The 15,990-nt window shown below is 39.2% G+C and overlaps 1 protein-coding gene and 1 long non-coding RNA gene across 6 annotated transcripts in view; one reads left to right on the forward strand and one right to left on the reverse strand.

Moving 5' to 3' along the window:
- The window catches only part of WDR89 (WD repeat domain 89), a 43,308-nt gene extending 29,594 nt beyond the window's left edge, over positions 1 to 13,714 (reverse strand). For 3 of the 5 annotated variants that reach the window (XM_020914288.2, XM_020914290.2, XM_020914289.2), the window contains exon 1: positions 13,636 to 13,714. The gene's annotated coding sequence lies outside the window, so the exon portion shown is untranslated. The remainder of the gene's footprint in view (positions 1 to 13,635) is intronic. The other 2 variants (XM_020914291.2, XM_020914293.2) reach the window with 2 other exon arrangements.
- Positions 13,715 to 13,894: 180 nt separating this feature from the next.
- LOC139035658 (uncharacterized) overlaps positions 13,895 to 15,990 on the forward strand; it is a 26,864-nt gene continuing 24,768 nt past the window's right edge. Inside the window, exon 1 of the long non-coding RNA XR_011488339.1 lies at positions 13,895 to 14,160. This is a non-coding gene — a long non-coding RNA (uncharacterized lncRNA). The remainder of the gene's footprint in view (positions 14,161 to 15,990) is intronic.

The raw sequence follows: 15,990 nt of genomic DNA on the forward strand, positions 1-15,990 counted from the left end.
ACTCAAAATCTCAGAATTACCTTTGATTAAAGGGAGGCCAAGGACAAGATTCCACTAGCTAATAAAGCCTACCTTGAAAATCGCCCTTCACATCCACCTCTTCACTGTTTATCCTGCCACTGTCTTCCTGTTTTCCATTACCTCTAATCTGCAACTATAATAACTTCCTCTGCGTCTGACATGGAGCATGATAGGAAACACTTGGTTCAACAGTTAACTGACTCCTGAACAAAGATGGCAAGAATGGGAAAATTTCTTACTTCTCACAGGAGAAACAGCATGTAAGAGTTTTATTCTTAGATGCCAACTTCATCTTGTAAAAAATATTGACATTCAGTGTATCAGAAATAAAAGCAAATATATGATTTCACGAACATATTCTTAAGTTCATAAAACTAAATAATTTCCATAAAAATGACATACATTCTATTGTTGTTTCACATGCAGACATTTGAACATGTGAATTACACAGTGCATTTTATAGCATCCCTAGACTCAACAATATTTTAATAAGCAAAATATTTTCTCCACAATACAGCTGCTAAAAGAGTTGCTACTCTTCCCAAGAATCCTACATCATTTTCTTGAGTTATCTAGATAATACCCATGCTTTAAGATCTAGCTAAAAGTTCACCAGTACTACAAAATCCTTAACTCAACCTAAAGTGTTTCTACTTACTCTGAATGCCAAAATACCAACTGTTACTCATTTAGCAATCACATGCTAAATATACTAAAACGTTATTTATCCCTAGTTGTATGTGTTATATATTTATATTTGTTTCTCTCCCCAGTGTAAAGTAGAAATTTCTTAAGGACAGGAACTATATTTTTCAGTTCTCTAATATCAATCTTCTATCAGCTGGAGACTAACTCCACAGCATGCCTCAGGAAATCCTACCTCCCATAAGAGGAGTGTAAAAATACAAACACATACGAAACACACTAGAGAGGGAGACAAGGTGGCAAAGATAAGGAACTACCCACAGATGTAAAACAATGACAGCCAAAGACAGGAAACGCACACACAGACCAACCTTGAGAAGCAGCTATCCCCTTTCTAGAGAAATTAAATAGTAATAATCTTATCAATATTGATTATAAACAACAACAATAACCCATAACCACAGTTTTGAGAAGATCAATTCACTCGACCTCCTAGAAAGCACCATGAAAGCACAACTGAAGAATGGGCTAAGATTTAGGAACATCACCCCATATGCAGAAAGTATTTAGCAAACAAACACCTGATGATTTGAATGTAATTTAATAACTAGTCCTACACACCCAAATTCGGAGCAAATATGTTCAAAATGCAACTCTTCTTTCACAAAACATGTTACAGGATCAAAAAAATTCAAAATTCCAGTATAAAGCACTAAATACTACTTGCTTTGTTCATATGATATAAACATGTTTTTGATGCCAAAAAAATACATCCAAATTATAATCTTTCAAAATTTTCAAAAATAAACTAATGATTCACAAATTGCATCCTTCCTATTTTTAGAATGGCTCAGGGTATTTGTGTGATTTTCAAGCTCCTTTCTTAGTTCCTAAGAAATAACTTCAGTTCGACTTGACAATTGCAGGGCAGGGTCGGGGAGGGTAAGTTTAGAAAGAATAAAATAGCTCTGCAAAAATAATTCAGGGCTACATGAAATACAAATTAACCATAGGCTAATGAAGTCAAATGTTTTAAAATAAACTAACCACTATGAAAAATCTAGCTTCAATATCTATTCTCCTTTCTTGAAAATAGATGCCTGTCATGCATGCTGCAGGACAGAAGGATTCATGAAGAAAGAGCAGTCTGACAGAATTAGAACCAAGATAAAAATACTCTAACAAGCAGCCAAAAGTTGGAAACACAATGGAAAATGAAGGAACATGTCTCTGGGATGTACCTAGTCATTATGAGTGAGCTAAAAGGTGTTAATGGTAGAAAAGGAGACACTCTTTTCATGGGAAAACATCTGCACTAGAAGTGAGGGGGGGCCTTACTTTTTTCGATTTTGCATGTGACCCTCAGTAAATCACAGATTCGGTCTGATTCTTAGTTTCCTCACATTTCTACTTACTGTGTTTACTGATTCTTCTGTGTACATCAGTGACATTAACAGTAACTAAGGATGGACTGAACTTGTGCTATAATCCAGGCACTGTTCTAAATGTCTTATATGAATATCTCATTTAACCTCCCAGACAACCCTACAATGTAGATACACTTACTTTCCCTATTTTATAATTAGGAAGTAAAGTTTGAAAGGGTAGGTGACATGACAAAGGTCACTCAGCTCACAAATGTAGAACAGGGACTGGAACTCAAATCTGGCTTCAGAGTCCACAGTCTTAAATACTTCCTTATACTACCTCCCAAATGATATAAAGAACATATTTCACAAAGCATTCTAAAATGGCCATTCAGGATTTCCCTGGTAGTCCAGTGGCTAAGATTCTGTGCTCCCAATGCAGGGGGCCCGGATTCTATCCCTGGTCAGGGAACTGGATCCCACATGCTGCAACTAAAAGATCTTGCATGCTGCAATGAAGACCCAGCATAGCCAAACTAAAAATAAACAGTCTAATATAAAGTGGTGCTATTATAATTCTTATTGGCACTAAGAAAAATGAATTCATACAACCAAGTGACATATAGTTAAAATATTTAAAGCATATGTATGTGGAAAGTCTTCATACTAAGGAAGTTTTTAAAAAGACAGTGGTAATATCAATGATGTGAAATGCAGTGCCAATTTTAGATGCCTAGATGTGCACATTTCCAAGTATTTACAGGCTTAAAGAAAGATTAAAAATAATGTCAGAAAAAGAAATGTCAGGTACAAGATGTAATTTAAAATATAAGCCATCATTTAGAGCTTCTTCTCTTCTTGCTATTATTTCACATTAATACTTGATGAATGACATATGAATAAAATTATCAAGGAAGGAATTTACTTAATAGTGTGCATCAGCCAATACAGTATACTAATGCATATATATGGAATTTAGAAAGATGGTAATGATAACCCTATATGCAAGACAGCAAAAGAGACACAGATGTATAGAACAGTCTTTTGGACTCTGTGGGAGAAGGTGAAGGTGGGATGATTTGAGAGGATAGCACTGAAACATGTATATTATCATATGTGAAACAGACTGCGAGTCCAGGTTCAATGCATGAGACAGGGTGCTCAGGGCTGGTGCACTGGGATGACCCTGGGGGATGGGATGGGGAAGGAGGTGGGAGAGGGGCGTTCAGGATGGGGGACACATGTATATCCAAGGCTGATTCATGTCAATGTATGGCAAAACCACTACAATACTGTAAAGTAATTAGCCTCCAATTAAAATAAATAAATTTAAAAAATTAGTGTGTGTCAGGCCCTGTTTCAAGCATCAAGCACTTCACAAATATTTATTCATTTAACTCTCCTAACAGCCTACAAAGTACTTATAATTGGAGCCAGTATTCAACTCAGGTAGTTTGGTTTAAGAATCTGTGTTCTTAACCTCACTAGCTCTGCTGAAATTTAAGAAATGGTGATATTTGCAGATGACATGATACTATACGTAAAAAACCCTAAAGATGACACCAGAAAATTACTAGAGCTAATCAATGAATACAGTAAAGTCACAGGATATAAAATTAATACACAGAAATCCCTTACATTCCTATACACTAACAATGAAAAATCAGAAAGAGAAATTAAGGAAACAATCCCATTCACCAGTGCAACAAAAAGAATACTTAGGAATAAACCGACCCAAAGAGACAAAAGACCTGTATGCAGAAAACTATAAGACAGTGTTGAAAGAAATAAAAAATGACACAAACAGATAGAGAGATATACCATGTTCTTGGATTGGAAGAATCAATATTGTCAAAATGACTATACTACTCAAAGCAACCTACAGATTCAATACAATCCCTGTCAAACTACCAACGGAATTTTTCACAGAACTAGAATAAACAATTTCACAATTTGTACGGAAACATAAAACACCCCAAACAGCCAAAGCAATCTTGAGAAAGAAAAATGGAGCTGGAGGAATCAAACTTCCTGACTTCAGACTATATTATAAAGCCATAATCATCAAGACAGTATGGTACTGGGACAAAACCAGAAATATAGACCCAAATATAGACCAATGGAACAAGATAGAAAGCCCAGAGATAAACCCACACACCTACAGGCACCTTGTCTTTGACAAAGGAGGCAAGAATATACAATGGAGAAAAGACAGCCTCTTCAATAAGTGGTCCTAGGAAAACTGGACAACTACATGTAAAAGAATGAAAATAGAACACTTCCAAACACCATACACAAAAATAAACTCAAAATGGATTAGACTTAAATGTAAAACCAGAAACAATAAAGCTCTCAGAGAAAAACATAGGTGTACATTCTTTGACATAGATCACAGCAAGATCCTCTTTGACCCACCTTCTACAATAATTCTGCTTTATTGACTATGCCAAAGCCTTTGACTGTGTGGATCACAATAAGCTGCAAAATTCTGAAAGAGATGGGAATACCAGACAACCTGACCTCCCTCTTGAGAAACCTGTATGCAGGTCAAGAAGCAACAGTTAGAACTGGACATGGAACAAAAGACTGGCTGCAAATAGGAAAAGGAGTACATCAAGGCTGTATATTGTCACCCTGCTTTATTAACTTATATGCAGAGTACATCATAAGGAACGTTGGGCTGGAAGAAGCACAAGCTGGAATCAAGATTGCCAGGAGAAATATCAATAACCTCAGATATGCAGATGACACCACCCTTATGGCTGAAAGTGAAGAACTAAAGAGCCTCTTGATGAAGGTGAAAGAGGAGAGTGAAAAAGTTGGCTTAAAAGCTCAACATTCAGAAAACTAAGATCTTGGCATCCGGTCCCATCACTTCATGGCAAATAGATGGGGAAACAATGGAAACAGTGGCTGACTTTATTTTTCTGGGCTGCAAAATCACTGCAGATGGTGATTGCAGCCTTGAAATTAAAAGACGCTTACTCCTGGGAAGGAAAGTTATGACCAAGCTAGATAGCATATTAAACAGCAGAGACATTACTTTGCCAACAAAGGTCCCTCTAGTCAAGGCTATGGTTTTTCCAGTGGTCATATATGGATGTGAGAATTGGACTATATAAAGAAAGCTGAGCGCCAAAGAACTGATGCTTTTGAACTGTGGTGTTGGAGAAGACTCTTGAGAGTCCCTTGGACTGCAAGGAGATCCAACCAGTTCATCCTAAAGGAGATCAGTCCTGGGTGTTCATTGGAGGGACTGATGTTGAAGCTGAAACTCCAATACTTTGGCCACCTGATGCAAAGGGCTGACTCATTTGAAAAGACCCTGATGCTGGGAAAGATTGAGGGCAGGAGGAGAAGGGGACAACAGAGGATGAGATGGTTGGATGGCATTACCGACTCAATGGACATAGGTTTGGGTAGACTCTGGGAGTTGGTGATGGACAGGGAGGCCTGGCATGGGGTCGCAACGAGTTGGACACGACTGAGTGACTGTAATGAACTGAACTACAAAAATAGAAATAAAAATAAACAAATGAAACCTAATTAAACTTGAAAGCTTTTGCACAGCAAAGGAAACAATAAGCAAGATTAAAAGACAACTCTCAGAATGGGAGAAAATAATTGCAAGTGAAACAGATGACAAAGGATTAATCTCCAAAACACATAAGAAGCTCATACAGCTCAATATCAGAAAAACAAACAGCCCAATCAAAAAATGAGCAGAAGACCTAAAGAGACATTTCTCCAAAGAGACATACAGATGGCCAATAAAACATGAAAAGATGCTCAACATCACTATTAAAGAAATGCAAATCAAAACTACAATGAGGTATTACCTCACACCAGTCAGAATGACCATCATCAAAAAATCTACAAACAATAAATGCTGGAGAAAAGGAAACTCTCTTGCACTGTTGGTAGGAATGTAAATCGACACAATCACTATGAAGAACAGTATGGAGATTCCTTAAAAAACTAGGAATAGAACTACACATGTGCATACGTGCTCAGTTGTGTCCAATGCTATGCGACCCCATCAACTGCAGCCCGCCAGTCTCCTCTGTCCATGGAATTTTCCAGGAAAGAATACTGGAGTAGGTTCTCATTTCCTTCTCTAAGGGATCTTTCCTGCCCAGGAAAGAGTCTCTTGAGTCTCCTGCATTGAAGGTGGATTCTTTAACAACTGCATCACCTGAGAAGCCCCAGACTACATTATGACCCACTGATCCCACTACTGGGCATATACCCTGAGAAAATCATAATTGAAAAAAACACAGGTACCCCAACGTTCATGGCAGCACTGTTTACGATAGCTAGGACACGGAAGCAAACTAGATGTTCATCAAAGGGTGAATGGATAAAGAAGCTGTGGTACATATGTACAATGGAATATTATTCAGCCATAAAGGAACACATGTGAGCCAGTTTTAGTGAGGGGGATGAACCTACAGCTTGTTATACAAAGTAAAGTAAGTCAGAAAGAGAAAAACAAATATCGCATATTAACTCATATACATAGAATCTAGAAAAATGGTATTGATGAACCTATTTGCAGTGAAGGAATGGTGATGCAGATATAGACAATGGACTTTGTGGCACAGTGTGGGAAGGAGAGGGTGGGATGAATGGAGAATGTAACATCAATATATATACACTACCATATGTAAAACAGGTAGCTGGTGAGAAGTTGTCATATAACACAGGGAGCCCAGCCTGCTGTCTGTGATGACCTAGAGAGGTGGGATGGGGGTGGGTGGGAGGTAGGCTCAAGAAGGAGGTGATATATATATATATATATACACATATATATATAATTATGCCTAAATTGCATTGTTGTACGGCAGAAAGCAACACAACAATGTAAAGCAATTTTCCTCCAATTAAATAATAATAATAGAAAAGAAATAGTGAAACACTTTTTTAAAAAAGCCAATAAAAAGTAATAATGATCAGAATGAACGTCCACAGAGAGAATGGCACCATCACTTGCCTCAGTATATATACCAATACAAAGGACCACGTAAAAGAAACATATTAACTGATATGAGAAACTAATCTACACTACCGGGGAGACAATTTCAACTATGATGGCACAGAGGTTTCTTTTAATTTTCCTATGAAATTCTACTGTTAGCAACACAATGAAATTTGGAGACAAATATTAACTAACACTAATGTTAACTTAAAAGACTTGACAGACAGCATTTTTATTGTATTTTGATCCAGTCAACTTATGAAACCGCAAAATTTCAAAAATCACATGAACTAGTGGAGTTCACAATAGAATTAGTGTTATACTTGAACTCTTTTAAGGTACTACCAATACTTAATATAACCTATCTTATGAAAGAACCACATTTTTCTAAGGACTATAGTATTTGTCATTTCATCTATTTCTCACAACCCTGAAATAGGACAAATACTATTATCCTTATTTTAATAAGTAAACTGAAGCTCAGAGCAGTTAAATATTTAACATGGTCTAGATAGATCTGACTCCAAGTGTTTCTTTTATCACATTATGCTGCCAAAATTTTAAGCTTTCTACTTTTCAAGTTGCTTTATAGCCAAGAAAATTTGGAAAATGTACAGCAGAAAACATAATGAAGTTTTATGGTCTATTTGCTAAAAATCTCATTATCGTATGATGTACAAGTTATCTAACTGAAATGATGAACTAGTTAATTCAGCTAAAATAAACCTGGAACCCAAGAAAAATCTGCATTTAAAGCTAAGTGAGGACTTCCCTGGTGACCTAGTGGTTAAGACTCTACGCTTCTATTGCAGGGGAACTAAGATCTCATATGCTGTGTGGCATGGCCACAAAATGATAAATAAAATAAAGATAAACAAATTCAATTTAAAATGCATAAATGTGAAATAATGTAACTCTACAATAATACTATTTTCTAGGATTAAAAAAAAAAAACACTTCTATCATTCATCTCAATCACTTAAATGTTAGCTTCCTAGAGATAATCAGTTTCAAAGACAGTGTCAAAAATATTCATTCCTCTATATTTATTTCATATGAATCACTACAGGGCAAAGAAACAGAGAAGACTAGTGAACCAAAGAGAAACATTTAGTAAGTGAAATACCTTGCAAGCATGCTAAGTCGCATCAGTCATGTCTGACTCTGTGCGACCCTATGGACAGCAGCCCTCCAGGCTCCTCTGTCCACGGGATTCTCTAGGCAAGAATACTGGAGTGGGTTGCCATTTCCTTCTCCCAAGTGAAATACCTTGGGAGTATTCAAACTACTGGGAGATTTTTTTAAATAATCAGTTAAAAATGAATTACCAAGAAAATACCCAACAAACTGTACCTTAAGTGTACAAAAATATACTAGAGTCTAAAACTGTGTACTATACCCTCACAGTCCTAAGTCAGGAAGCAGATCACTCACACTGGACTTGTGAAGACGGTAGCCTAAAACTAATTTTGTAATCGGTAGCATGACACGCATTTTAAGTAATAAAAGCACGGAAGAAGCTGAAAAATAATTTTTTGGAGTAAGTGATTTGTGGGAAAAATACTGTGGAATTTTTTCTTCATGCCCACTTTTATGAGAGTAGCTCAGACCTTGATCTGGTACCCTGCTAACTGCTGATACAAGAGCCATGCCTGGAAAGATCCAAGAGACTGTGGCTAGATACCTGCTCAAACAGAACAAGGATAAATGGCTGTACTGCAATGCATTGTTATTTTCAGGGCAAAGGATGTGAGATTTTTCCTATGGATCTGACGATGGCACAGGAAGGCAGCCAGCTTAAAAAGAACTTGGGCTTCCCTGGTGGTTCAGACGGTAACGAATCTGCCTGCAAGGCAGGAAACCGAGTTTCGAAGATCTTCCTGGGTCAGGAAGATCCCTTGAAGAAGGGAATGGGTGTTGGTGATGGACAGGGAAGCCTGGTGCGCTACAGACCCTGGGGTCCGCGACTGAGCAACTAAACTGAACAGAACTGAGTTCTTGAATACCGAATGACTACTTGGAGCTGAGTTCTTTCATATATTATCTTATTCCAATATATCTATACTTGGATGGTAACACACTCATCAGATTCTGTCTCTTGAGAATTATTAATTCCAACCAGACAAGAGAGCAACGGATGGTTACCTTCTGAGTAAAAACTGAAGTCATCAGAGCTACTATCTCCTTGCTGGGGGAACTGGAGGGTGTTAATGATGAGGGACTATCAGTCCAGTTCTCCATGACGACTCACGCATATTCTAGCCTTAGGAGGAATGAGACTGAGTCTTTGCCGACCTCCTTATAATACATCTCCATCTTCTGAGGTCACGCTTCTTAAACCAGGGGACACACCTATGACTACAGGAAACTGGCTATTATAAAAAGCTGCAAAATAAACTCTCTTCTCCCCAGAACAGCAACGTTATGATATGGTAACAGTTCAAAACAGTATCAAACACAAATATTATGAAACTGAATGCAACACTCACATGAACTTTTATAACAGACTAGAATTCAAGAAATTTCACTTTTCTAAGGGATTAATTCAGGCTTTGTATCCACATTATCACAGGAATACTCATTTACCTCTTCTATTCCCCAGTGGAAAAGCTGAAGCACCAACTTATGGTAACTAAGGGTCTTTTCACAGCAATCCAGAAGTCACTTAATATTTTTTCTCTCAGCATATCCTACTAGTCTTTACACTGCACTAGTATAGAAACGATTTTACCCTTCTTTATACCCTTTGTGGCAAGCTAAATAATGCACCCCCACCAGAACATCCTTTCTCTAATTCCTAGAACCTATGAATGTTTCCTTACAAGTTAAAGGGATTTTGTAATTAAGCTAAGGATCTTGAGATTGACAGATTACTCTGGATTCTCTAGGTGGATTATTTGCCTATAAGATCTTCTAGAACTAACACCCAAAAAAGATGTCCTTTTCATCACAGGGGGCTGGAATGCAAAAGTACGAAGTCCAGAGATACCTGGAATAACAGGTAAATTTGGCCTTCGAGTACAAAAGGAAGCAGGGCAAAGGCTAACAGAATTTTGCCAAGAGAAAACACCTTCCTCCAACAACACAAGAGAAGACTACACATGGAGATTGCCAGATGGTCAATACTGAAATCAGATTGATTATATTCTTTGCAGCCAAAGATGGCTCTATACAGTCAGCAAAACAAGACAGGGAGCTGATTTCGGCTCAGATCATGAACTCCTTATTGCCAAATTTAGACTTAAACTGGAGAAAGTACGGAAAACCACTAGACCATTCAGGTATGAACTAAATCAATCCCTTACAATTATACATGGAAGTGACAAATAGATTCAAGGGATTAGATCTGATAGACAAAGTACCTGAAGAACTAGGGACAGAGGTTCGTGACATTGTACAGTAGGCAGTGATTAAGACCATTCCTAAGAAAAAGAAACGCAAAAAGGCAAAACGGTTGTCTGAGGAGGCCTTATGAATAGCTGAGAAAAGAAGAGAAGCGAAAAGCAAAGGAGAAAAGGAAAGATATACCCATTTGAATGCAGAGTTCCAAAGAATGGCAAGGAGAGATAAGAAAGCCTTCTTCAGTGATCAGTGCAAAGAAACAGAGGAAAATAGCAGAATGGGAAATTCTAGAGATCTCTTCAAGAAGATTAGAGATACCAAAGGAACATTTCCTGCAAAGATGGGCATAATAAAGGACAAAAATGCAACGGACCTAACAGAAGCAGAAGATATTAGGAGGTGGCAAGAATACACAGAAGAACTGTACAAAAACTATCTTCATGACCCAGATGACCACGATATTGTGATCACTCACCTAGAGCCAGACATTCTGGAATACAAAGTCAGGTGGGCCTTAGGAAGCATCATTATGAACAAAGCTAGTAAAGGTGATGGAGTTCCAGTTGAGCTATTTCAAATCCTAAAAGATGATGCTGTCAAAGTGCTGCACTCAATATGCCAGCAAATTTGGAAAACTCAGCAGTGGCCACAGGACTGGAAAAGGTCAGTTTTCAAAGAAAGGCAATGCCAAAGAATGCTCAAACTACCACACAATTGCACTCATCTCACACGCTAGTGAAGGAATGCTCGAAATTCTCCAACTCAGGCTTCAACAGTACATGAACCATGAACTTCCTCTATTTCTGATTTATTGACTATGCCAAAGTCTTTGATTGTGTAGATCACAACAAACTGGAAAATTCTGAAAGAGATGGGAATACCAGACAACCTGACCTGCCTCCTGAGAAATCTATATGCAGGTCAAGAAGCAACAGTGGAACCATATGGAACCATAGACTGGTTCCAAACTGGGAAAGGAGTACGTCAAGGCTGTATATTGTCATCCTGCTTATTTAACTTATATGCAGAGTAGTACTTACATGCAGAGAATATCATGTGAAATGCTGGGCTGGATGCAGCACAAGCTGGAATCAAGATTGCTGGGGGAAACACCAATAACCTCAGATATGCAGATGACACCGCCCTTATGGCAGAAAGCAAAGAACTAAAGAGCCTCAATGAAAGAGAAAGAGGAAAGTTAAAAAGTTGGCTTAAAACTCAACATTCAAAAAACTAAGATCATGGCATCCGGTCCCATCACTTCAAGGCAAACAGATGGGGAAACAATGGAAACAGTGAGAGACTTTATTTTCTGGGGCTCCAAAATCACTGCAGATGGTGACAGCAGCCATGAAATTATAAGACACTTGCTCCTTGGAAGAAAAGCTATGACCAACCTAGACAGCAGAGACATTACTTTGCTAACAAAGGTCCGTCTAATCAAGGCTATGGTTTTTCCAGTAGTCATGTATGGATGTGAAAGTTGGACTATAAAGCTGAGTGCCGTAGAACTGACGCTTTTGAACTGTGTTGTTGGAAAGACTCTTGAGAGTCCCTTGGACTGCAAGGAGCTCCAACCAGTCAATCCTAAAGGAAATCAGTCCTGAATATTCATTGGAAGGACTGATGCTGAAACTCCAATACTTTGGATACCTGATGTGAAGAACTTTCTCCTTGGAAAAGACCCTGATGCTGGGCAACAATGAAGATGGGAGAAGGGGACAACAGAGGATGAGATGGTTGGATGCCATCACCAATTCGATGGACATGAGTTTGAGCAAGTTTTGGGAGTTGGTAATGGACAGGGAAGCCTGGTGTGCTGCAGTCCATGGGGTTGCAAAGAGTTGGACATGAATGAGAGACTGAACTGACTGATTTAGGTGGCACCTATTTGTAAACACAAATGCCCCAGTAAAAGGCAGAGGGTGATAAGATCACGGAAACACAGGTTTCAGAGATGTGCTTTTAAAATACAGGAGCCACAAGTAAAGGAATACTGGCTACTAGAAGCTGAAAAAAGCAAAAAAATGGGACTTCCTCTCAGAGTCTCCAGAAGCAATCAGAACTCAGAAAAGCAGTTAAATGAGCTGAACTATTTTTGCTTTATGCTGTCTACAGCAGTGTAAAATAAGAATACAAACCAGACAAGTACCACTTCTGCATTCATAGGGAATAAAATCCTGAACCCTGGATAAGCAGCTAAGTGGGTCACATAGGCTTAAGAGGTATTTCAACTCAAGTGGTACTAGGCTGCATATTATCCATTGTGTGTGTGTGTGAATATAATATTTTAAATATATTATATATTGCATATTAAAGGTAGTCTAGCTTCCACGGGAAAGAAATTGAAAAGCACAAAGAGTCCTATGTAGTTAACATCAGTAATTTATATTCATTATCTCATTTGATCCTCACAACTTTAGGAAGCAGTCACGTCTGGTACTGAATTCAATTCTGCAGTGGAAAAAGCAGCGGCTGAGAGGTTGATTTGCCCAATTAAAGGTTAGTAAATGGCTCCTACTCCGATATCTTTCTACTAGATTATTTTACCTCGACAACAGCAACCGATCTACGTCTAGAAGTTAATATTAACTTTTAAAATAACTTCAAGTTAGAAAAGAAAACAAGACCAACATTTTACAAGCAATACCATATTTTAATTTTACGTGCATAGAAACCTAATGTCACACGCAAGTGGTTAGAAAGAAGCTGAAGAGAACACGTAGACGAGTAATGTGTTTCTCCGCATGAAAATGAGTATCTACCCTTCTAGGTGTTGCTGTGTGGATTAAATGACATAATGCACATAAAGTGCTTATCAGAGCAGCTAGTCTCACAGTTCGTACTATATACTCAAGGATGTCTCTTACCAGAGGAGAATCTGCTTTTCCCGAAAATTAACCAACCCAGGAGGTGGGTAGAAAAGGATGTGAGGGGAGGGAGAGCGGGTAGGCGAAAAATAGGTCCCAGCTACCTCTCCTTGAACACTTGACAAACAGGCGCTTAGTTTTTACCCAAACAGGACGGCTTCGGCGACACCAACCTAACCCTCAGAAGGTCGGCGGAGCAGCGACGGCAAGGATATGACCCAGGGGCTCGGATCACTGCACCAGAAGTCCCAACACGTGCTCCCTCCTCTCACCGCCTCCCCTAATTTCCCTCTGCCCCTAGAGCTACAGGCTCAGCGACTTCGGCTTTCTAGAGTCAACTGGCACTGTCGCCGGCCGTCAAGATAGCTGCCCATCCCAAGAATTTTACCCACCCGAAGCCTGGAAAATATACCTGACCGGGAAGCCCACGACTGGTTCGGGAACGAACTCGAGCACAGACTCGGAGCCTAGCGGACGACCGGAACTCCACCCTCCAATTCTCTGATTGGATAAACGCGCAAAGGAGCCCGCAGAGGATTGGTCAACAGTAGAGAGGCGGGCCATTGCCGAGGGCGGGGACAGAGGTGGGGCGGGGAGGTGAGAAGAAACGCCGGGAGTTGGCCTCTTTCCGGATTGGACGAAAGCTAGACATCTGCGCAGACGTAGACCCAGCTTCCGTATAGCGACGGGCAACATCGCCCTTTACGTTACGGAAGTACGTTCCGTTAGCGGAAGTTTTAATGACTCATTGGTTGTAACGAAGGCGTAAGTCTCCTGGCGGCGTGTCAAAGAAAGGGCAAGAAGAAAGCGAGTTCCGCCTCTTCCTCGGGCGACTGGGTCCTTCCGTTTGACAGAGGGCGACGTGAGTTCCTTTCAGAGTTTAGACGCTAGAACTGCCACCGAGCCAGACTCGGGTAGACAACTGGGACGTTGACCAGTAAGTTTCTGCGGGTGAGAAATACTTAGTAGTTCGAATGGGGCCCTGAAACACCCACATACACTCAGAACTTTTAAATAATCACTTCAGTGTTGGAACGCAGAGCAATCAGGCCTTTTCGCGGTCTTTGACTTGGCTGTGTCATTGGCTGAAAAAGTTATCAATTTGAACGTAGCTCCGCGTCCACCCCAGGCAATCCTGGGATTTGTGGTCCTGGGCGCAAGTGTCTCATAGCTTTGAATGGTTGTTGTTGCTACTTCTTCCATGTTAACAACCGCTGATAGTTACTGTGGTTTTCTGGTTTTCCGTTGTCTTTCTTATCATTTCGCTTATCAGGAGTATTAAAGCCAAAGGACACTTCGGAAAACTAGAAGGACTTTATGTAAAGATAAATACTAGTATTTAAAACATTTCACTACTGTGCCTCTGCTGATGCTTAGTTGCTTCAGTCGTGTCTGACTCTGTGCGACCCAATGGACTGTAACCCGCCAGGCTCCTCTGTCCATGGGATCCTCCAAGCAAGAATGCTGGAGTGGGTTGCCATGCTCTCCTCCGGGGCATCTTTCCAACCCAGGGATCGAACCCGGGTCTCCTGCATTGCAGGCCGATTCTTTACTACTAAGCCACCAGGGAAGCTAGATGCTCGTTATTAACATACAAAGTGGATAGTAAAAGTCTTGGTTTTTTGCTTTAAAGCAAAATGGTATTTGATATTTCATGTTCGTGTTCACTCGACAATATTTGAAAAGTTCTTTAAATTTGACAGTTATATATACTATTTTGTCTGTTTACGTAAATCAAGTGTTGATATAAAAAGCAGAACTGGCTACTGTGTTGATAGGAAAATAATGCTGTAGTTGAAATGTCAAACATGACCAATTTCAGGATGCGCACACACACTGTATATTATTCAAGATTGTATTATGAGGTCCATTTTCAGTCTTAATAGAAACATGCTGGTTTAAGGCAGAGTTTCCTTGGTTTTAGGACTTCCCTGGTGGCTCAGATGGTAGAGCATCTGCCTACAATGTGGGAGACCCGGGTTCGATTCCTGGGTCGGGAAGAGCCTCTGGCAAAGGAAATGACAACCCACTCCAGTACTCTTGCCTGGAAAATCTCATGGATGGAGGAGCGTGTTAGGTCCATGGGGTTGCAAAGAGTCGAACGCGACTGAGTGACTTCATTTTACTTCCTTGGTTTTATTGAATCATGAACTCCTTTCACGTCTGTGAGCACATTTAGTAATATTTCATTGCTTTGTGTTTAGCAAAAGTGAAAATCTGTAAATACCAAAAGCTTTTCTGAGTGGCCCTTTTCAGCATTTTTTTTTCTATTTAATATGTAATACAAACATTCATACGTGTAAGAAAAAACAGGGCTTGTTGCTGGACAAAAAATTAAGTACAATTCAGAGGATTTAAGCCAAGCAGAAACTGCTTTTATGACTGATGCTTGGAAATAATTGTTTTACAATTTTTTGTGTCTTGTAAGTGATGACAGAAGGTCTCATGTTTTCTTTGTAAATGAAACATGAGAAACATAAGTGTTTTTTTTTTTCTATAATTCTCAGTACATATAGAGCCAAACAGAGTATAACCACACTGTGTTTTTCCTTAAAATATTTGATATGATGTACTCAGTGAAACATATTGGTATGAAAATCACCATCAGACAAAGATGTAAATTTGTTAGTTTTAATGTCTTCCATTAACTAACATTTTGAAAATATTTTTCCTTTTGCCCCCTATTTTAAATCAGTGATCCATTTGGGATACTTATTAAATTTGTATTACTAAGAATAAAAACTGCAGATATCAAGACTGCTACTAT

This window comes from Odocoileus virginianus, chromosome 6 (genome assembly GCF_023699985.2).
Source record: "Odocoileus virginianus isolate 20LAN1187 ecotype Illinois chromosome 6, Ovbor_1.2, whole genome shotgun sequence".
Taxonomy (NCBI): domain Eukaryota; kingdom Metazoa; phylum Chordata; class Mammalia; order Artiodactyla; family Cervidae; genus Odocoileus; species Odocoileus virginianus.